Raw genomic sequence first — 22481 nt, forward strand, 5'->3', positions numbered from 1 at the left:
TAATCTTTCTTTTTTTTTCAGAAGTATGAAAATTAAGCTTCACGCGTTCCCCCGCCGGCCGCTCGGCTGTATAGCTCTGCACCATCACAGGTCACTTCTTGGTTTCTATAAACCATAAAATATTTTGAGGCACTATGGTTAGAGAGGAGCAAAGACATAGACACATGGCGATCATTTCAGAATAGCGATGAGGTCAAAAAAGAGCAGAAAAAAGTACGATGACCTATTCTCAAAATTATGCGCGTAAAAGCAAGGCAAACTTTTTTATCGATGAAACAACGACTGTGCCCGTAATGAAACAAGGTTTCAAACGAAACGGGCCCGGAGTAGCACCAAAAGTTTTCACTCAGTGCTACAATCATATGCGTGGATATAGTTAAACTATGCATTATTACTCGGGGTAAAACTTCAAAAGAAGAGAAGTACACGGGCCTAGCACTCATACTCTGTACTTCTCTTCCTCTGTGTTCTGTTATTCGCGCCGTCATTAGAGATGTCATCACCACTCACCAATAATTATGCCTCCTAAATTTGCAAACCTGCCACCCACACTACGAACGCTTCCAGCTTTCTTTCCTTTTTTTTTGAAACAGTGTGCTTAGCAAATTTACAACTCTAAATGCACGCCGAAACCGGTGTAAACAACATTTAACCATTTACAAAGTTGAGACTTTGGAAGATGCCGTCGTGAGCTGAGAGTCTGAGGTCCTTCTACTCGCATTGCGTTTTTTTTTTTTTTTGAGTTAGAGGGTGCTACGGCATATCGCTTTCCTTCCACCATATACTCTTCTCGGTAACCTGATGATGTCTACTATGACCATGCAGCGAGAAAGCCCTATGAGCAGCATTTAGCGAATTCCAAGTCTGCGTGTCCTAAAGGAGCTACGCCAACCTTAGCTCAATATTTAATACAGAATTAGGAGAGCATTAGAGATTTGCAGACTGTGGTAACGTAACTCCACATTGCAAACTAATTTGATGTCACGGTGGAAGTTACCGAGGCAGCCGCGAAGGTTTCTTTCTTTTGCAGTGTTCAACGAAAAGCAATGTCCTGAGACTTGAGTAAAGCCGTGAATCAAGGCTTTTGTGCAGTGAACTAAATACAGCCACCACGAAAACAGGTCTCTTTGAGTTTATGTGTGTCATCCAGGGTACGGATTTGCTGCTGAAAAATGATTGTCCCGAAATTAGCTTCGGCTCTGTATTATTTTAAAACAGGCAAGCCCGGTTTTCACCGGTCATATTGGTTGTAACTGACACTCCGTCACGAGCGTGGTTGGTACCCATTGAGACATGAAGTCAATTGTTCACGAGCACATCGGCAAGGTGCGCCTCCTAATTCAATATTTTCATTAGTTTTGTCTGCCTGGAAAACATCAACGAGCCGCTCCTCTTCCTAGAAATACATGCATGTGCTCCTTCCTCTGTCCCAATCACCTAGAGCGGATTTGAACCTTTGCATCGCCGTTCTCTGCAATCCGCCGTTCCTGTGCAACCAAAATAATTGTTAAAAAATTACAACAGCATCGTAAACACGGCCCCGAGAGACGCAAACCGTGTTTTGGTACGAGGTTCGTTATTGCAGCGATACTCAGGGATCAAGTTCGCTCCCCCTTTTACGTGGGGAAACATTAAGTAAACATCCTGCGGCACGCTAAACAAATTTGCGGAGGTAAATGCATCGCGTGAATAGAAAAACGAACTGTTTTCACAATTTTACTCCCTTCGAACGCTTGGAGTTTTCAATTTCAAACAGGGTACAACCCAAATTGCGCATCATTTATGAGGTATTTAAATCCGCACTGAAATCGATTTTGTTGAAAGCTAAAAGAAAGCTGGGCCCCGCAGAAAGAAAGTTCTCAGTATTATTGCCAAAAACGGCTTTTTTATATAAAACAATTCGCAAGAGTTGCCTAAAAACTTGTAGATAAAATTTTTAGCATTAAGGAGAACTCAATTCCAGGGTTTTAAAGCTTCGATGCCAGGAATGGAAAAACACACTGCGTAGACAGTCTTTGTGCTCCTTTTTTAAAGCTTCGAGTGCTCAAATTGAAACATTGGCACAAATACATATTGCAAATAATTGAATCAGGAATGTAAATCCGCAATATAATCGGTGGTTTTGAAAGGTAAAAGACAGCTGGTCCTCAAAAGAAGGAAGGTCTTTGTAGTTTCACCAACGGCGGCTCTATTATGTGCGCAGCACCTTAGGACCGCACAATGACCATCCGCGTCCGTGCGAATAGCAGTTACAATCGCAAAAAAAATCACACAGGCACCAGCAGGATTCGCGCCTGTGTGTGGTAGACTAGACAGAGTTAGTGTCAGTGGTCTTTCCCATTGGGCTACGACCGTGAGTCAGTACCTGAGAGCCAAACGGCTTACTCCCTCGCCTGTAATGGTGCGGAGTACCTTAGGACCTCCCAATGTCCGTTGGCATCCATCCGTGAGCACCATCAAGCGAGAATCAAGCGAAATTCGATTTGAACCGTGATTTGCAATTTCATTGAGGGAATAATCAATGTGCAACTCACGGCTCAAGTCGAATGATGATCGGGGCTCTAATCGTATGTCACTCGAGGCGCAACTTGGATGTCATTTCGAGTCTCCGTACTCCGCACCTTCGCCATCATCCACGGAATGGAGATGCTGCCATTTTTTATTAAAAGAACTCGCAAGCGGGGCTGAAGGGTTGCACTCTAAGAAATCGGTGCAGGTAGGCTTCACACCAGCCGCGGTGGCTCAGTGGCTAAGGCGTTGCGCTGCTGAGCACGAGGTCGCGGGTTCGATTCCTGGCCGCGGCGGTCGCTTTTCTGATGGAGGCGAAAAGCAAAAAACGCCCGTGTGTACGAGATTTCGGCGCACGTTAAAGATCCCCAGGTGGTCAAAATTAATCCGGAGCCCTCCACTACGGCGCGCCTCATCGCCTGCGTTGCGTCGGCGCGTTTAATCAATCAGGTAGGCTTCACGACAACACCCCAGAACGACGATTCAGCGTTCTTAAATGTGCGACTTTGGCGAATGACGACGCCCAGCATGCGATTAAACTAAAAACTAGGATATGCGCTGGGACAACTGCGCAAGGCGTGTGTGTGCGCTGTTGTCCCAGCGCAGATCCTAATTTTTACTTTAATCGCATTCTGGGCGTCGTCATTCGCCAAATTCGCACATTTAAAGGAGCCATGAAGAGAAAATACAACTTCGTGTAATTTGATTGAACTAGGATTCAGTGTCTCTCTCAGCTCCATTACAGCCCAAAAGATGTTTTTAAGGGAAAAAAAATCCAGAAGTATTTAAAATTTTCAAATTTTGCGCCACAGTGACGTGTTATGAGCAAGGATGACGTCATGCGGGCCAACAATAAAACATAATTTTGAGTGCGTTAACTGCACGTTAGCATTCAAAGGATGCGGTCAAATGAAACTAGCGGCCCCATTACAGACGCGACCCGCAGCGGTTGCTCAGTGGCTAAGGCGTTGCGCTGCTGAGCACGAGGTCGCGGGTTCGATTCCCGGCCGCGGCGGCCGCTTTTCTGGTGGAGGCGAAAAGCAAAAACGCCCGTGTGTACGAGATTTCGGCGCACGTTAAAAATCCCCAGGTGGTCAAAATTAATCCGGAGTCCTCCACTACGGCGCGCCTCATCGCCTGTGTTGCGTCGGCGCGTTAAACCCTACAATCAATCAACCAACCATTACAGACGTCATGTAATGTGTCGTCGCGACAGGTCAGTTAGGCGGCCGCCAATCGCACAAACAAGGTTACGTGACGTCATAGAAAAGTTGCGGGAATTTGGCTAGGGGGTTGCGACTGCTTCACACGTTTTCTTTAATATCTCCGTTATTTGTTCGAAGATTGCCATGATATTGGCATCATTGTTATCGGGACTAAGCAGTCTTTCTAATGAACCCAACTTGTACTTTCTCTTCATGGCTCCTTTAAGCACGCTGAATGGTCGTTCTGGAGCGTTGGTGTGGAGCCCACCTGCACCGATTTCTTAGAGTGCATGGAAAGATTTCCTTTTCCTTGTGCAAAATGCAACTTGGGGGTTTTAAAGCCTCGATTCCGTGGTTCAAAGGACCTGTTGGGTCGTTCAAGTCGCGTGTGTACAACATGTTCACAGACCTGGGCATGTTTTACACACTTAATATTGGGTTAACTAAACATTTAACGTTATATTTATTTGTTTACGCTTAATTTTTTTCTTTACGTTCGTTGCGCTCAAGACGAAAATCCGTGCGAAATGTAAAACGGCTGTAGATACTATACAACGCAGCTCAGCACGCAAAACTGGTATTTGCAACAATAATGTCACAAATTTGCACTACTCAGGATGAATACACTAATATTAAGGCGGCAGCCCTACATCCCTGTGCCGGCAACGCCACGGTTGTTGGAGTGCCTACGGTGTTACCATTGGCTGAAGCGCAAACCCACCCACCCAAACAAGCACAATTCTCATGACACTGGTGGCGACGTAAGCTCATCCTACCCTTCTCACGTGCCCACTCATGTGGATTGGCCAGGGATGATGGCAGCTGCCGTCAGAAGCTCAAGGCCGATTTACCAATCCCCATTTGGCTGCGGCGTCAACATCTTACCCGCAATTCTCATCACATTGGCCTTTGGCCCATTTATATGAACGTGCGTACTCCTAGCGTTAAATACAGACAAACTCGATCCAAGGAAATCCGATCTATCGAACTTCCCTATCTAACGAAAAAATTCAGATTCCCCCGCAGGTGCCTCAATGCTTTGATGAACGCGAACTAACGAGACAGATTCACCGCCATTCCCGATTTAACGAAGTATTTCGAGAACTATACACAATTAAAACGGGGGAAATTTTGAATGTGTTTCGTCAGAACGCCACGAAGAATATTTCGCCGCGTCAGAAATAAAAAGAGGCGTCTAGTTTCGTTCTTACGAAGCTCTACGAGATAAACTCAGCAGTCCTGTAGCCGCAGACCACGGCACACCAGCCAGCACACTTTCCACAATCTTGAAGGAAGAACACGCTCTCATCCGTGCCACGGCGCCTGAAATTGCGTTGAAGAAAAAGAACCCCAAGACCACGCCGCACGAGAAGTTGGAGGAAGACATGTTAACGTTGTTCAAGGATGTGATAGCCAAGAACATTCCGCTCAGGGGGAAATGGTACAACAAAACGCGCTGTGTTTTACGCGTCTTCTGCGGCGCGACGACTTTTGGTCAAGCCCAGGCTGGCTTATTATCTTCACCGCAGACGTTTAGCGCATTGCTAAATTATCGTCTGGCGAGCGCCGCGGCCACCGCAATTACGATGCCATGGTAGCTGCTGGAACGCACGTCCCTTTAAACATCGAATTTATGGCATCAACTGCTTCTAAAAGGGCAGTCCTGAGTTTACGAAGTTCTCTATTTAACGAAATATTTCGAGTTCCCGGTGACTTCGTTAGATGGGGTTTTAACTCTACATATGTATCGCGGTCACCTAGCAATAGGCATCTTAAGTGAAGAAATTTTTAATTGGTATTGGTAAGTGCAACAACTGCATACGCAAAGTCCTTCCACTAATCAGAGGTGTGTGAAAGAAAAGAATGAGAAAATGCACTGGGTAATGTGAAGGCAAAGTTGTGAGCGTCATCTACACAAGATACATATGTGGGTCAAGTGTTAAACGAATAACAAAGTCTGGCAAAAGTAAATTTTATATGCTAGGGTTACATGTGCTGTTTTTTGCTATTGTGGGCGAATATTTGTGACCCCAGTATAGTAAAAAGTGTGCATTAAATTTATAGTTGCTGTCAACAGTCGCTAATAATTTCAATATACAAATATACATAACTAACACCCATGCGCTTTCGTTACAGTGGTTTCAGCGGAAACAAAGACGCTGCGACAGACCGTTCGCCATATGCTGCGCACAGTCTACAATCACAGACAAATGAAACACGAAAACGAATTTACGAGCCTGAACACAGGAAACCGAAGGATGTGGCTTATGATAATCGAATAATAGCGTGCGTGTGCCCTACTTTAAAAATCACATTACAAAACTTTGTTATTGGGAAGAAACTGTGCTACAATTTGGCCTACATAGGAAGAATTGCGCTATTTGTGCGTCGTGGTTGATAGTTTCCTGTTCTTTTCGTCTTTCCCTGACTGCGCACACGCAGAAGCATGGTCATTAAAAAAATAAAGACAAAAACATACTACAGAAGACGAGGAATAAGGGATCCATGAAGCGTTTCCATTAGGGATGTTTTTTACCGGCGGACAATGTCGACGACAAAAAAAAAGCAAAATAAAACAAAAAAAATCGACAGCAAAATACACCGAGGCAGAAGACACGTTTCTCACTAAATATGGCTTCAAAGGACATGAACGAACAGAACGTTTTTTAGTTATATATTATATATTATGAGTCACTTGTAATGCACGCAAAGTAAAACAGTACACAAACATGAGACTTTCACGAAAACGGGACATCAGCGTGTGAATGCCACGTCTAGTGTATATACCAATGACTGAAGGTAAATTACGTAGTTGTGGCCAGTTTTACCTGTTTCCGCTTTTGCGGCCGTTTGGTTAATGGCAAGCTTGAACGACGCCTGTTAATACTTTGCAGCAGCGGTACGTGGTTAGCTCTACCCAGGTGCATATGACAAGTGCCAGCACTCTACCGCGCTATAGGCGTTAAAAGCGACAACACGCAGGGCCGTGGGCTGTGCTGTACTACCGCAGAATGTAAACGGGGGAAAAAAGGAGCGCACGTGGTTCCTGGTGCGCGTGCGGGGGAAGCGGGGGAACCCGCATGTTAGACTTGCTTCGACCCAATCCATTTGTCAATTGGCGCAGAGCTTGCTCGAACGCAGACAAAGCAACCGGGCATGAACTTAAGCACGCAAAAGCATGGCTTGGGGCTGTCTTTCCGCCTCCGCGACTGGCTTGCGGGTTTTGCAATTTTCTGCCGTGGTGCTTGCACGCGATATTCTTTTCCTTCCTTTTGTTACGCCCAAAGGGGGGGGGGGGGGGGGGGGGGTCGCTTAGGTATTGTATGGCAGTCACCTCCGTGGCATGGCGCTCACAGTTAATAAGCTACGAGTGAATCAGTGCGTTCGTACCTGGGAGATTGTTTAACAAATGGACGGCCATTTCTGAAATCGGCTGGGGGGAAAGTTATGGCGGCGAACTAAATTTTGGCTAGTCATTCCCCGCCCCAGACACCTGGAATAATGGCATCAAGAAAAAGTTATCACTTCGTTGCAGCTGACATAACGTAGATGTCGGAAATTAGGGACATAGAACATGTGTGTGTGTGCAGGCACGCGTGCGTGTGTGGGTGCGTGTGTGTGTGGGGGGGGGGGGGGGGGGGTCGTTTTTGCTACGTGAAACTACTTAGCAGGTGACAGGAAACAAAAACACCCGAAATAAATGAGCACAATAGATTATTTCTAATCTCTTCGGCCACTATTACGCTTTCGCTGTTTACAGATAATTTTTCCCGTCCTGCCGTTCATCGCACGATATGCACGCGCGAACGAGTCAGCAGCACGCGAAGAGTTGAGAAGCTGTTTAGGGACGGCGCGCACTCCGTCGACCAACTCACCGGGCTCGGTGGCAAAGCGGGCCCGAACTCCTGGACGCCGAACCAAGTTCGCCGGCCGCGCCGCTGGCACCGGCGACCAACTGACCGTCCTGCGGCGGCGAAAACTTCGGCAGCGCGCGCCGCCCGACGCGCCCGTCCTACTCCCCAAGAGAGAAAAAAAAAAAAAAAAAACGCTCACGGGCGCCGGAGAGCGTAGGCGCCGCCGCCTGTGGGGGTCGCCCGTGGAACTTGCCAAGCGCCACGCCAGAGGGCGCTCCCTTCTTTTCCCCCTTTCTCCTTCCCGTCTATTCACTTCCCCACAGCGCGAGCAAGCAACACCACCGAAGGGAATGCAGGCATTGCCACAGCTCTAATCTGTACTATGGGCTGCTGCTTGGTCCCTCAACCGAGCCGGGTCCCGCTAGGACTTCGGTTTCGGGGTTCATGAACCTCGCGCCCTCGCATTAAGAGTTGTATCTGCTTACGTGTTGTGGCGCCTGATGCCTCCCGCAGAATCGGTACCTTCTCTTCCCATTCGTTTGAGCACGTTTCGCGAGGGCGAAAATTAGGGTGGGGAACGCCGCACGTTCGGAGACTCCGCGCTGCTCTCGCTTCCCGGCTTCCGTTGCGCATTGTTCATTCGGCGCTCGTCAAATCGCTGATTTCGCCTTATGTTCTATGCAACAGCGATAGCGCTGTGTTTAGTGACGCTAGGGTAAAACAGGGAGAAATATGTGCACCGCACACTGCGGCGTGTCTTGATTGATGCATTATTTTTACGCTACTCACCTTTGCATAATATGTAGATCGCTAGGATAGCTTATGTAAACATCGCAGGCGCTATGGTACCGTTTTAAAGGGAAGCTTTTTACCTCTACCCCCCCCCCCCCCCCCAATGGTTCTTTCGCGACCGTTGGTGTCACCAGAAAACTCCCGCGAACAAATAAAAGAATTTACTGGCACCACCACGAATCGAACCTGGACCTAGTATAGTAACAAAGCGAGAGCCCGCTGTCTTACCGAATTAGCTACGAGCCCACGCGGAGACGGGCAAGACAGGGCGTGGACTCACCAAGCACCAAGCACACCAAGCACTATGCGCTCGGTCCGCGGCACGTCTAGCGGCCCTGTGCGCGCCTTGCGCCTGTGCTAGGAGTTACAAAAATTTAAGGAAGCTCACACCAACGCGCATGGCGTATAACTTCTAATACGCCAATGTGCTAAAGCCTGTGGCCTACAGTGTTCACGTAAAAAATCACAGCTCCTTGTCGTCCGCCCTAACGCCAAACGACGCATCAAGGAACACATTCAAATACTCCTTGATGGCCAGGTCATCACTCCAAGGTCCAGCTTCAAGAACCTGGGCCTACATCTCTAGGCCAACACCAAGAGTGACGTATCCTTGCAGCGCCTCAAACACAGCATAAATCAAATCATACACATGGTAAGGCGAGTTGCAACCAAGAAGCGAGGCCTCAAGGAATCCGATACCTTTCGATTAATTCAAACTTTTGTCCTCTCGAGAATCACTTGGGCGAGTTGCAACCAAGAAGCGAGGCCTCAAGGAATCCGATACCTTTCGATTAATTCAAACTTTTGTCCTCTTGAGAATCACTTACGTCAACTCCCTGTCTTCTTCTCGGCAAGGAGAACATAACGATGCTTTATATAGTGATTAGAAAGGCGGTTGAGCAGGCCATTGGTCTTCCCATGAGTGCGTCCACAGACAGAGTGCTTAGCACGGGGCTTCACAACACAGTGGAATAGCTGATAGAGGGCCATCTTTCTAACCAGAAGCTCCGAACGAGCAGAACTGCGGTGGGTCGCCGCATTCTTCACCAGATTGGCTGGGCAGCACAGAATGTCACCCGCTTGATGTACTCCCGGACTCATGGCGACAAGAACTAAATATGCTCCCTTTGTTCAGAAATATGAACCGCTCACACGACAAGCGTCGCCGATAAGCACGGGCTCAAGCGCTCAACAACACCCTCGGTGGGGATCATGCAGTTATCTCCACAGACGCCTCCCAACATCGAGGGCAGCAGTACGCCATCATCGTGGCAACCCCCAGAACCAACCTCCTTGCGTGTGCCTCACTCAAGACCCAAGATATCACGGCAGCACAAGAGGCAGCCATCGCCTTGGCTCTTACTCAACCAGGGGTTCGGAAGGTAGTCACCGATTCCCAACAAGCGTACCGAAATTAGTAGTCGGGTCGGGTCTCCCGACCTGCACTGCGCGTGCTAAAAAACCACTCCCCAAACGGTTCCATTCAGCTCATCTGGACACCCGCTTACGCTTCCATGGAGGGCAACGAATACGCCCACCAACAAGCCTGCTCTTTTACCCCCCGTGCTATGGAGCTGCACGAGGACAGTCACCTGCTTGTCTCGTTCAGGGACATAACCCAGCATTATCGCCTTCAGAGACAGACCCTACCTTCACCTTACCCTGACCTTTCCAGAGAACAACAAACTACCCTGCGGCTCATACAATACGGCTACATCCCACATCCGACGCGTCTTCACTTAATGCGCCCGAATAGCTAGACACTGAATGTAAATTTTTCTCACAAGTAGGAACACTCTGCCACATAATCGGAGTGTGCGACTTTAGTCCTGAACACGTTCCTCTCTTTCCGTTAGCTACCCAACAAAAGATATGGGAGATGATGCTGTCTAGCCCCTCTCTGCCTACCCTGCTTCCGCTGGTGTGGACAGAGCACAGGCGGCGCGGACTGCATATGGTCTCCAGTGAAGAAGGAACCACTATCCTGGGCCGCACTCTGGGCAGTTCAGAAATCTGAGTAAAAATATTTCCTCTTGTCCTCCTGCTCCCCCCCCCCTCCTCCTCCGTCTCTGCCACGAATCTCGTCGCCTCCGTCCGCAGCGGCAGAGACGGAGAAGAGCGATCGTCTAACACCGGGATGGAGCTTCCTTTAATTTTATATAAAAAAAAAAGTCTCCAACCAATACAATGCAACTCCACCAATCACAATTCATGATTTAACCTTACCAAGAATATCTCTAAAATAATAAAGGGTGTGGTTAAGTGTATTTCACTTATCTCTGGTTTTACTATTTGTAGAGCGACCTTAGTGAATTTAAGTGACGTCGCACGGGTAATCGTTGTGGTGCCGTTTACAACTTTGCTTTCAACCACATTCACAGGGTGGATTGGCGCGATTTTTTTAATGCGTAGCAATCTTGCGCGAGCATCAAGCCCGAAATACAAACCTGTAAACGCAAAAAAATGTAAAACCTGTAAACGCATGGCCTTATCTCGCGTGCGATGCGCTCGAAGCGAGTTGAGTGCACCGGCCAATTTATGACGCGCGCACGCGCGCGCGCGCGCTACGTCCGAGATAAACGCGCGTTCCGTCCCCGTGTGGCGCAGCAGCTCGAGCGCATAGCGATTCGCACCTTGTGGGGAATGCTGCAAACAACAGTGTTGCTTTTAATACATTCAACCAGGTGCCGCTGTCAGATTTTTCAAGATTGTTAGGGACGGACCAGTTATGCCGTACGCTTCGAGCTTAATGCATAAGATGTTGTGATTAATTGTATCAAAGGCTTTCGTAAAACCTAAGAAAACTGAACCAACGAGCTTAGAATTATTTATTGATTGTTTGTTATAGTCTAATAAAGAAATCAGTGCCAAGTTAGTAGAGCCTCCTCCGCGAAATGCGTATTGACAAGGTTTCAATGAGCCGAATTTGTTTAAATTTAGCTGTTTAATCTATTGACAAACAAAATTTCGATTATTTTGCTAAGAGAAGAAAGAATAGAAATCGGTCTATAATTAGCGGCCTATAATTATAATGTTTCCTACTTAATACTCTGCCGTATCCTAGCTCTCTTCACAACTCGGTACTCTATACCTCGTAATATCACTCAGCGCGAGCACAACGCCAACCTTCCTCCTCTCCGGTTTTCCTTTCCCACCCCTGAGCTGTAGGAGAACCTGTTGAACAGCAGATATGTGGACGTCCAGCAACTCCTGGCATCCAGGAAGAAGGCTGTCTGCTCATCTCATGTATTCCTGGACTCTCACTTCAGCGGTTCAAATAAACTCAAATGTTTTCAACTATGCTGATACCATTAGAGATCTTTAGGTGAGATGAATTGGTCCTTTGGTTTCCGCTACGGCCCGCCTCATAGCAAAAGTGTAGCTTCGGCTCCTAAAACTAAATTCTAACTTTTTTAAATTTGTAATCATTTCACCAATGCACCGCCATATTGCCTAGATGCACACTAAGGCCTGCCGTATACTTTTACTTCGACGCGAAATTTCTCGAAGTGGTTCGCACGTTGACTTAAACCATGTGGCTTTTGCGCTGTAAAGGGGACGGCTAAGCGGTTAAAACAGTCTCTTCACAGTGTTCTGATGCCATTATAAGCTACAGACAGCCCCCTAAATAAGCCTCTTGTTCTTCCTCCGAGCGATTTTCAACATTAAGGCAATGAAACGTTTGAGAGATGAAACGTTTATTTGAACTGAAAGGTCTTGATTGATCTAGGGTAGGTTCCCTCCTTCCAGGGCCCCTGTTTCCTCTGCCCCAGTCTTGGCCCTAAAGATCAGATACTTCTGAACCCCAGGGTCAGAGCTGGCCAGAGCTGCCTCCCATAGCTCATATAACTTGGTGTTGGTGTTTACCGAGGGCCATATAGTACGACAACCCCAGAATGCATGAAATAGGGTGGATATTTCACCGCACTTATTACATGCGTTTGTGAATTTCTCGGGGAACATCTTCGATAGCCTGAGGATGTTGCGATAGGTGTTCGTCTGTATTTGTCTAAGAGACTGATGCTCTGCAGCTGTTAAGCTTTTATCTGGTGGAGGAAAGAGAGCTCTGGCTTTCCTTTGAATGTTGAGTCGCTCACCGAAGGTATTTGGGACAGGGGTGAGTAAGCTAAGACTACTGGCTGAGCGGTTAGTAAGTTCTCGCGCAGCTTGGTCTGCTCTCTCATTACCCTCAAGCTCCTCATGCCCCGGTGTCCAAATGATATTTTGGAACTTTGTGATGTTTACAGGTAAAATTTTTGTGAGCCTTTTGTGGATTCGGCCATTTATAATGTTTTGTACGGCTTTCTTAGAGTCCGTAATTATTTGGAGGCTTTTTCCTTGGAATTCTCCATACCTTACGGCCAATAGAAGGGCGCCAGTTTCGGCCTCCTCTGTGCTGGTGTTCGTTAATGTGAGGCAGTCCCTGATTACTCCTTCTTGGTCGACGATGACTAGGGAAGCATTGGTCTTGTCGTAAAAACCAGCGTCTGTATATACAACGTTTGGGTTTTTTTCCAACTTTCTGCGTAGGAAATTGACCCTGGCTTTCCTTCTGTCTTCATGTAAGTGGGGGTCCATGTTCTTGGAATGGGGAGCGCTTTCAATTTCTCTCTGGCGGCGTTGCTTAGGTCTTCTTTGTCGATAATTGATTGTATATCTAACCTGGAGCCTACTCTTTGCAGAATGGCCCTGCCAGTTCTTGTCTTTTGCAGCCTTTCCTTTTGTGAAACAAGGGTAGCTTCACAAATTTCTTCAGAAGTGTTAGAGACGCCGAGATTCATGAGTTTTTCATTTGCCGTGTAGTTGGGAAGACCGAGAGCCACTTTGTATGCAGTACGCAATATAACGTTGGCCTGTTCCTTTTCCTGCCTGTTTAGAGAGTGAAAAGGCAGACTGTAAGCAACTCTGCTTACTACGAAGGCCTGCAGGATACGCAAGGTTTCTTCTTCGTTCACCCCTGCTCTCTTTTTGGTTATCCTCCTAACTATCTTGGCAATTTGCAGCGTTGATTTTTTAATTTTTGCAATTGTAAAGTTTGCTCTGCCATTGCTTTGAACAATCATCCCAAGGATTCTTAATTTATCTGTCTCTGCTACTTCGTGGTCCCCAAGCTTGATTTTTATCTCCCCTGGGCTCCTATATCTGGCGTCGTGGACTCTGATAACTTCGGATTTTTCTGGTGCGCACTCTAGGCCGTTATCCCTTGCCAATTTTTCCACCCAGTTCGTGGCTTCTTGCAGTGCCTGTTCCTTTTGAGCCAGGGAGCCTTTAGTGGCCCAGATGGTTATGTCGTCCGCGTACAATATGGAACCTATGTCGGGGATGTCTTGGAGTTTCTTTGCTATGTTAATCATTGTAACATTAAAAAGCAAGGGGGAGATAATAGATCCTTGTGGTGTTCCTTTATTTGGCATTTTGAAGGCGTCGGAGCGAACGTCTCCAATCCCAATGGATGCTGTGCGGTCTGATAAGAAGGCTTTGACGTAGTTGTATGTCCTCACTCCGCAATGTAATTCGTTAAGTGCTTGTAGAATGGCCCTGTGGGACACATGATCAAAGGCTCCCTTCAAATCTAAAGCCAAGATAAGGTGTTCGCCTCCTCTTGGGATGTTCTGTAGCACTTCTTCTTTGAGGATTAGAAATGCATCCTGCGTGGAGATGCCCTTTCTGAAGCCCAACATGGTGTGTGGTACAAGGTTGTTGTCCTCGATGAAGTTTGACAGTCTGTTCATAACGACTCTTTCGAATATTTTTCCCCCACATGATGTCAAAGATATAGGTCTCAGTGCGTCGATTCCTGGCTTTTTTCCTCGTTTCGCTATTGTTATGACATCTGAGTGCTTCCAATCGGGAGGGACTTCGCCCTTGATCCACAGATTATTGTTAATATATTCTGTAAGTTCTTCTACTTGTCTGTCACCGAGGTTCCTGATCATCGCATTTGTTATACCATCGGATCCTGGGGCGCTGTTCTTTTTGGCAGCCATAATGGCGCTGTAAACCTCCTCCTTGGTGATGTCTTGGTCCAGAAGTTGGTTTGGTTTTCCCCTGTACACTTCATTGTAGGGCTCTGGGACCTGTTTGCCCTTGAGTTTTTTCTTTAAGGCTTCAATGAGGTCCTCGTTGCTACCTTCAAATGTATGGGCTATCCTTTTGAGCATGTGGTTGCTTTCCATCCTCGTTGCAAGGGGGTCTAGCATGCTTCTAAGGATCGCCCATGTTTTTGAGGTGCTCAACGTTCCTTGCAGTGATTCACAAAAATGGTTCCAATTTTGTCTTGCTAAGACATCGGCATATTCTCTCGCTTTCTTAGTGATTTCTGCAATCCTTCTTTTTAGCGTTCGGTTTCTCTTTTGCCTCTTCCACCTTCTCGTCAGGCTATTTCTTGCTTCCCATAGGTGCGCCAGATGGGAGTCGATATTTGGAGTCTGCGTTGAAGTTTGTAAAAATGCTGTGGAACGTTTGTACTTTTCTTTCAGGTTGGCACACCATTCCCTGATGGAAGTTACTTCCTCCGGATTGCTGTCACCACTCAAGTATTCCCTGAACTTTTTCCAATCGGTAATCCTAACTGTCCCGAGACGCCTCCGAAATTGGTCAGTCCGGATTGAGATACTAATTATCGAGTGATCGCTGCCCAAATTCTCTCCAAAATTTGTCCACACGACGTCTTCTTCCTCCTTTACGAAAGTTAAATCGAGGCATGTATCCCTTGCATTTTCTCCGCCAGTTCTGGTTGGTTGATTAGGGTCACTGACGAGAGTTAGGTTGCAGATCTCCGCTGCGGTAATAATATTGTCTCCCTTTTTCGAGTTACGTTTGTAGCCCCATTCTCTATGGGGAGCATTGAAGTCACCTAGTACGATGACCTGATTGCCCTTCGATTTCTTGATAGCTTCCTGGAATAGATCCTCGAATCTATCATCACTTTTTCGCGGGGGGCTGTAAATGTTCAGCACAAAAGTGCTTTTCTTCCCTCTTTTCGTTGGGACTATCTCTATGAGAATGGCGTGAGAAGTGGCTGTTTGGTGGCGTATTAAGGCAATGATACGCCACCAAAAAAAATTCGGGCCAATCCACCCTGTGAATGTGGTTGAAAGCAAAGTTGTAAACGGCACCACAACGATTACCCGTGCGACGTCACTTAAATTCACTCACGTCGCTCTACAAATAGTAAAACCAGAGAGAAGTGAAATACACTTAACCACACCCTTTATTATTTCAGAGATATTCTTGGTAAGGTTAAATCATGAATGCTGATTGGTGGAGTTGCATTGTATTGGTTGGAGATTTTTTTTTTATATAAAATTAAAGGAAGCTCCATCCCGGTGTTAGACGATCGCTAATCTCCGTCTCTGCCGCTGCGGACGGAGGCGACGAGATTCGTGGCAGAGACGGAGGAGGAGGGGGGGGGGAGCAGGAAGACAAGAGGAAATATTTTTACTCAGATTTCTGAACTGCCCAGAGTGCGGCCCAGGATAGTGGTTCCTTCTTCACTGGAGACCATATGCAGTACGCGCCGCCTGGGCTCTGTCCACACCAGCGGAAGCTGGGTAGGCAGAGAGGGGCTAGACAGCATCATCTCCCATATCTTTTGTTGGGTAGCTAACGGAAAGAGAGGAAGGTGTTCAGGACTAAAGTCGCACACTCCGATTATGTGGCAGAGTGTTCCTACTTGTGAGAAAAATTTACATTCAGTGTCTAGCTATTCGGGCGCATTAAGTGAAGACGCGTCGGGTTTGGGAAGGAGCCGCATTGTATGAGCCGCAGGGTAGTTTGTTGTTCTCTGAAAAGGTCAGGGTAAGGTGAAGGTAGGGTCTGTCTCTGAAGGCGATAATGCTGGGTTATGTCCCTGAACGAGACAAGCAGGTGACTGTCCTCGTGCAGCTCCATAGCACGGGGGGTAAAAGCGCAGGCTTGTTGGTGGGCGTATTCGTTGCCCTCCATGGAAGCGTAAGCGGGTGTCCAGATGAGCTGAATGGAACCGTTTGGGGAGTGGTTTTTTAGCACGCGCAGTGCAGGTCGGGACACCCGACCCGACTACTAGTTTCGGTACGCTTGTTGGGAATCGGTGACTACCTTCCGAACCCCTGGTTGAGTAAGAGCCAAGGCGATGGCTGCCTCTTGTGCTGCCGTCATATCTTGGGTCTTGAGTAAGGAGGTTGGTTCTGGAGGTTGCCACGATGATGGCGTACTGCTGCCCTCGATGTTGGGAGGCGTCTGTGGAGATAACTGCATGGTCCCCACCGAGGGTGTTGTTGAGCGCTTGAGCCCGTGCTTATCGGCGACGCTTGTCGTGTGAGCGGTTCAAATTTGTGAACAAAGGGAGCATATTTAGTTCTTGTCGCCATGAGTCCGGGAGTACATCAAGCGGGTAACATTCTGTGCTGCCCAGCCAATCTGGTGAAGGATGCGGCGACCCACCGCAGTTCTGCTCGTTCGGAGCTTCTGGTTAGAAAGATGGCCCTCTATCAGCTATTCCATTGTGTTGTTAAGCCCCGTGCTAAGCACTCTGTCTGTGGACGCACTCATGGGAAGACCAATGGCCTGCTCAACCGCCTTTCTAATCACTATATAAAGCATCGTTATGTTCTCCTTGCCGAGAAGAAGACAGGGAGTTGACGTAAGTGATTCTCAAGAGGACAAAAGTTTGAATTAATCGAAAGGTATCGGATTCCTTGAGGCCTCGCTTCTTGGTTGCAACTCGCCCAAGTGATTCTCGAGAGGACAAAAGTTTGAATTAATGGAAAGGTATCGGATTCCTTGAGGCCTCGCTTCTTGGTTGCAACTCGCCTTACCATGTGTATGATTTGATTGATTCTGTGTTTGAGGCGCTGCAAGGATACGTCACTCTTGGTGTTGGCCTAGAGATGTAGGCCCAGGTTCTTGAAGCTGGGTCTTGGAGTGATGACCTGGCCTTCAAGGAGTATTTGAATGTGTTCCTTGATGTGTCGTTTGGCGTTAGGGCGGACGACAAGGAGCTGTGATTTTTTACGTGAACACTGTACGCCACAGGCTTTAGCTCATTGGCGTATTAGAAGTTAGATGCCATGCGCGTTGGTGTGAGCTTCCTTTAATTTTTGTAACTCCTAGTACAGGCGCATACTAGGTCCAGGTTCGATTCCTGTCGGTGGCAGTAAATTCTTTTATTTGTTCGCGGGAGTTTTCTGGTGACACCAACGGTCGCGAAAGAACCAAGCTTTGCTTTAAAAAAAATGCCCCTTTTATTCTTTCGTACAGGCCGGTTTAAATTTGACCGAAAATTAATCTCGAAGGCGGGCTCTTCAGCCAGCGCAAGCGCAGAAGAGCGAACGCTTGGGACATGGAATGTTTCGGCGGCCCGGCGAAATGCCGACGCGATGCCGACGCGATGCCGCGGCCGGGTTGTACTGGGCGAGCTCGAACAGAACGCGCGCCGGCCGTGGCGATGACCGCGCACTTTCTTCGCCTGCCGCCAGATGCCGGAAAATTGACGATCGCCAAGTGCTTGCAACGTTATCAGGCTGCTCCAGGAAGCTCAGTTTCTCCTCCTATTTTATTCTTGCTCCGTGGGGTGGGGGCAGTTACCCCGTAGCTTTGAAGCTTTGTAAATAAGACGTTAAGAAAGGTTTCACAAACTTTGGTGAAGTCCAACAGTACTGAGCCAACTATGTAGCCATTATCAATAGAATGTTTAATGTGATCAGCTAACGAAAGCAAGGCTAAACTAGGTTTGCTTCCAGAACGAAACCAAAATTGACATTGTTTTACTAGGTTAAATGTACCAAGATACTCAGTTAAATTCTTAAGAAACAATTTTTCGATAATCTTACTGAAGGAAGAAAGAATTGAAATCGGCCGATAATCGGAAATTGAATTTTTGCCGCATTTTCCATACACCGGAATAACCTTAGAGCGTTTTAATCCAGGAGGAAAATGCCAGTTTTGAAAATTAGAATAATTATATTATTGATAGCTTCCCAGATCAAATCTGCCGCAATTTTTATGCCGTGCGCATATATTGTCCAATTCCAAACTAGTGATTTTAAATTGCCGATTGTTCGAAATACTTCTCCAGGCGTTACAGGAAAAAGAAAAAAAAAATGAATATGACGAACGAGGCAAATCTGTTTTACCGTGTTGATGTTTGTGAGGTAAAGAAAAGTAAGCCCTGAAAGCATTGGCTATGCAGCTAGGCTGATTGCATGTTTCATTATTAAAGCAGATTTGTCTCAATAACGACGGTGCCAATTTTATCGCAAAACTCAAACAAATAATGGAGAATAAAGCAGAACAGATGAAGCAGTGACGACTGCCCAGCCATATTCCGGAGACGTTTATATGGCACCACAGGATCTTTTTTGTGCGACTGCCGGCAACCGACCAAAGCCGCCGCCAAGAAACATGACCGGGTGATTGTATTGGGGCTCTAGTTACACTTGATGGTATCACTTGACTGCTAACACGTAGTGAACACGCTCTGATAACTATGCTTTTAGTGCTGGCCTCTATTGTGTCACCCCTGCCCATATTACTTCACTTCACCGTGAGATTTACACGGTTTTTAATATATGTCGCGTTTTTTCGGCTACAAACGCCTTTCGTCGGTGGAGTGGGCCTGAAGGAGTCATCAAAAGATAGTTCTTTCAAATTGAACAAAGTGGTATCTTGTATTCATAGCCCCCTTAAAAAATTTCGATAACCGCCACACGCAGATCAACGTACAACGGATTTTACTTTGTTTGGCGCGTCATTAGGCTCAACATTAGGATAGGTTAACGCTGAATTTAGGCGCAGCAACATACCCATTCAGATGGATATACCAGTGAAGATGACCGCTACCGTCAGAAGCGGACGTCCGATTTGTCAACTTTAACTGACTGCGGCTGCGACATACCCTGTCTAAAAAGCTCCCAGCGGCCCTCAATCGGACAGTGATGCTTTCGCGTCAAAAACACATTAGACAGGCTTAGGAGCCCTGGGAGTCTTCTGTTTATCTACGTAAGTGTGTTTTATCGGCAGCCGCGTGTTCGCAGTAGGCGAGGATAGGACCGCCAATCCACGAAGAGATATTTCCGCGTGTAGTTTCTGCTGTTTACTATATGCGCATATAGGAACAACTGTTTCGCTTTTTACATTTGCTCGTGTGTGTGCAGGCGCCGCTGTTACGTGTAATGACGGGACTCTTTAGGCAAGAAAACGACGACAAACCCCTAAGCTTGGAGGAAGGAACCGAAGAAAACGTGTCCTTAGAGCGTTCTCAAGACTGCGACAGCGTAAAACTGCGAACGAGTGCGCGAATCAGAGCTGCGAGCCCAAAAACGTGACCGCCGGATAACTGCATAATTTCGAATGCCGGCGAAGCAATGCGGGACTGATTTATGCTCGAGTGACCCCTTGAAAAAATGCGGAATGCTTGCATTATCTCCCGCATCGCGAATATTTGTGGTCAAACAAACACCTCGCTGCTTTGAGCGTAGGATTAACACTAATACGAGCGGCACGGCACCGCTCGCCTAGATGCGGGCAGGCTCTGTTCTTCAGAAATGTCGCGTGATTACTTAATCCGATATTCAAGCGCCTGCCGGTCTTTCCGACGCAAGTCCGCCCGCAGGAAAGCGCTATATTGTACAGTGCGGCGAGTCTTACTCCATGAATTTGTCTACGTGCGAACTGTGTTGTCCGGAAGTCAAAGGTGTGTATTAAAGAGCGCATGACACCGGTTCTGTACAACTTGTTAGTGCGAAAGAACTACCAGCCTACATCTGCTGGTTTCACAGGATATTTGTGAAGCCGGTTTCGTGAGGCCTGTTTTGTGAAGCCTCATTCATGAAGACTCATTCCTTAACCTTCCGACATTTTGCACAAAACCTCCACATTTGTGAAGCCTCCCACATTTCGAGCTTAAAACTCACTTGCACAAAGGTTGATGAAGCAGCAGAGAGAGAGAGAGAGAGACAGACAGACAGACAGACAGACAGACAGAGAGAGAGAGAGAGAGAGAGAGAGAGAGAGAGAGAGAAAAAAAAAAACCTTACTCATTAGGGCCCTGTTAGGAGTGACGGGTGTAAAGATGTAAGGTTGCATGAAATTTTGAAGGGCGAGAAAAAGACAGGTTCTCTTCATGTTTCCTTTTCCAGAAAAGTATAAAAAAATGTAAGAAGACAGTTCCGCACAGATCTATAAAAAGGTTGACATACTTCTTAAGGCGAAATTCTTAGATATCTTATTTAAACGCGAAAAGGGGTCCGAGTTGGTGACGGCTACACGAAGGAAACCAAATTGTTACTGCTGTCAAATGAAAATAAGTAAAAAATATACACAGAAACTTATTTTGGCTCGAATGGGATGTGAAACCGGGTCTTCAAGAGCCACAGCCAAGTGTGGCAACTACAGTCCTAACCCCGTACCGTGCAGGATGGAACAAGAATTATCAGGATGCGTGCAGCACGACTGGTGGACGTGACGGCCCCGCAAACACTATGGAGCAGTGAAGAAGTATTCAATAATCGCTGCCTTTCGCCTTCAAATCCCCTAAGAGACTTTAGTGCCTGATACATTTTTCTGTTAACACTGAAAATAATATAGTTGTTACATGCTGCATCGCAAAAGTCCCAACAGAGCTTCCGCTCCCAATATCTGAGCACGATTTCAGGTCAAGGCATTCATTTCATAAAGCGATTCCATCACTTTAGATTGGTCGCATCACAACAAATTTCACCGCAGAAGCATTGCTTGTTTTTTTTTTTTCATATTACCCTAATTAAAAAACGATAAAAAAATTTTCCCTATGCTTTTTTTTTCAACCGCTCTCATCTTTAGACGGGTCGCCAGGAGCTGCAGCCGCTCGGTGACCTTAGTTGCTCTGTCCGTCTGTCCATCTTTATCCCACCGTACTCCAAAAGTTCGGTAAGATAAAGATGAATGAAGATGCATTGGGTGTATTAGAACGAATTAATAATAAATAATTATTGATTACTTATTTTTTAGTAAGAAGTAGTGAGGTTGGATTAAGGTGGACTATGATGAATTGAGACAGAACGAATATTTTTCCTAATTCGGGGGGGGGGGGGGGGTGACTAGGGGATGGGCGATGGCTCGTAATATTACGTAACTACTATGCTTTATACTTTACTTATACACCAAATGTTAATTTCATTATGATCCTACTTTGTGTCGGGCACAACGTAGGCCAGAACCCGCGGTCTTAATCCGATAATCTGGATCAGGCGATCTGGTCGCGTTATAAGACAAAAGTAATCTCGAAGAAGTTAAACGCTTCCAGATTGGAGCCGATATCTAGAGCTCGGTAGAAGAAAAAAAACGGTACTCATTTATTCCTTCAAAAACCTGTTCATCCCCAGCTTTCTCGCTCAAAATTCCGACCTCTCAGGAACTCAGTCAAACCACTTCACGAAAGTGGTATTTGGCATAAAGCAAGTCGTCGACTTGGATATGAAAATTCTAAAATAACTTTCCAGGTTTCTGAATATTTTTGTGTAATTCACTGTCCAAACGCACTCCTTATGTATTTCTATGGGATTGCTTCCATGGCTTTGGAGCTTGGTCGCGCAACGTGCTAAATTTGAAACTGTGCACAAATTAAAATTTCGCCCCTGATATTAGCTGCGCGGAAATATTTTTAATTCCGCTAAATAACTACAGAGTAATCACTGTTGAAAGGACTTCCATGAGCCGGAAAGCTGCACCTGTTAGACCGGGTGTGAAACCCTGAAGTTGTGTTCGTACTTCTCCCCTTGCTTCACAGTTGGTAGGTTAAGCAGTGAACCACGATTGATAGTGCAAGTAACCCGCCGCGGTGGCTCAGTCGCTAAGGCGTTGCGCTGCTGAGCACGAGGTCACGGGTTCGATTCCCGGCCGCGGCGGCCGCTTTTCTGATGGAGGCGAAAAGCAAAAACTCCCGTGTGTACGAGATTTCGGCGCACGTTAAAGATCCCCAGGTGGTCAAAATTAATCCGGAGCCCTCCACTACGGCGCGCCTCATCGCCTGCGTTGCGTCGGCGCGTAAACCCTACAATCAAAATCAACCAGATAGTGCAAGTAAAGTTTTCTGTCCTACCTGTGGCTACCCCCCTCTCCCGCCTAAAATTGAACAAGGGATCCAAACAAATCACAAAACATT

At 46.9% G+C, this 22481-nt stretch overlaps 1 protein-coding gene across 1 annotated transcript in view; it reads right to left on the minus strand.

The window, feature by feature from the left end:
* The window catches only part of LOC144140048 (uncharacterized), a 332419-nt gene extending 324698 nt beyond the window's left edge, over window positions 1–7721 (minus strand). Inside the window, exon 1 of the mRNA XM_077672255.1 lies at window positions 7589–7721. The gene's annotated coding sequence lies outside the window, so the exon portion shown is untranslated. The remainder of the gene's footprint in view (window positions 1–7588) is intronic.
* Window positions 7722–22481: the final 14760 nt, after the last annotated feature.

Source organism: Haemaphysalis longicornis, unplaced genomic scaffold, assembly GCF_048455015.1.
Source record: "Haemaphysalis longicornis isolate Haplotype H1 unplaced genomic scaffold, Haemaphysalis longicornis Haplotype H1 scaffold_1, whole genome shotgun sequence".
Lineage (NCBI taxonomy): Eukaryota > Metazoa > Arthropoda > Arachnida > Ixodida > Ixodidae > Haemaphysalis > Haemaphysalis longicornis.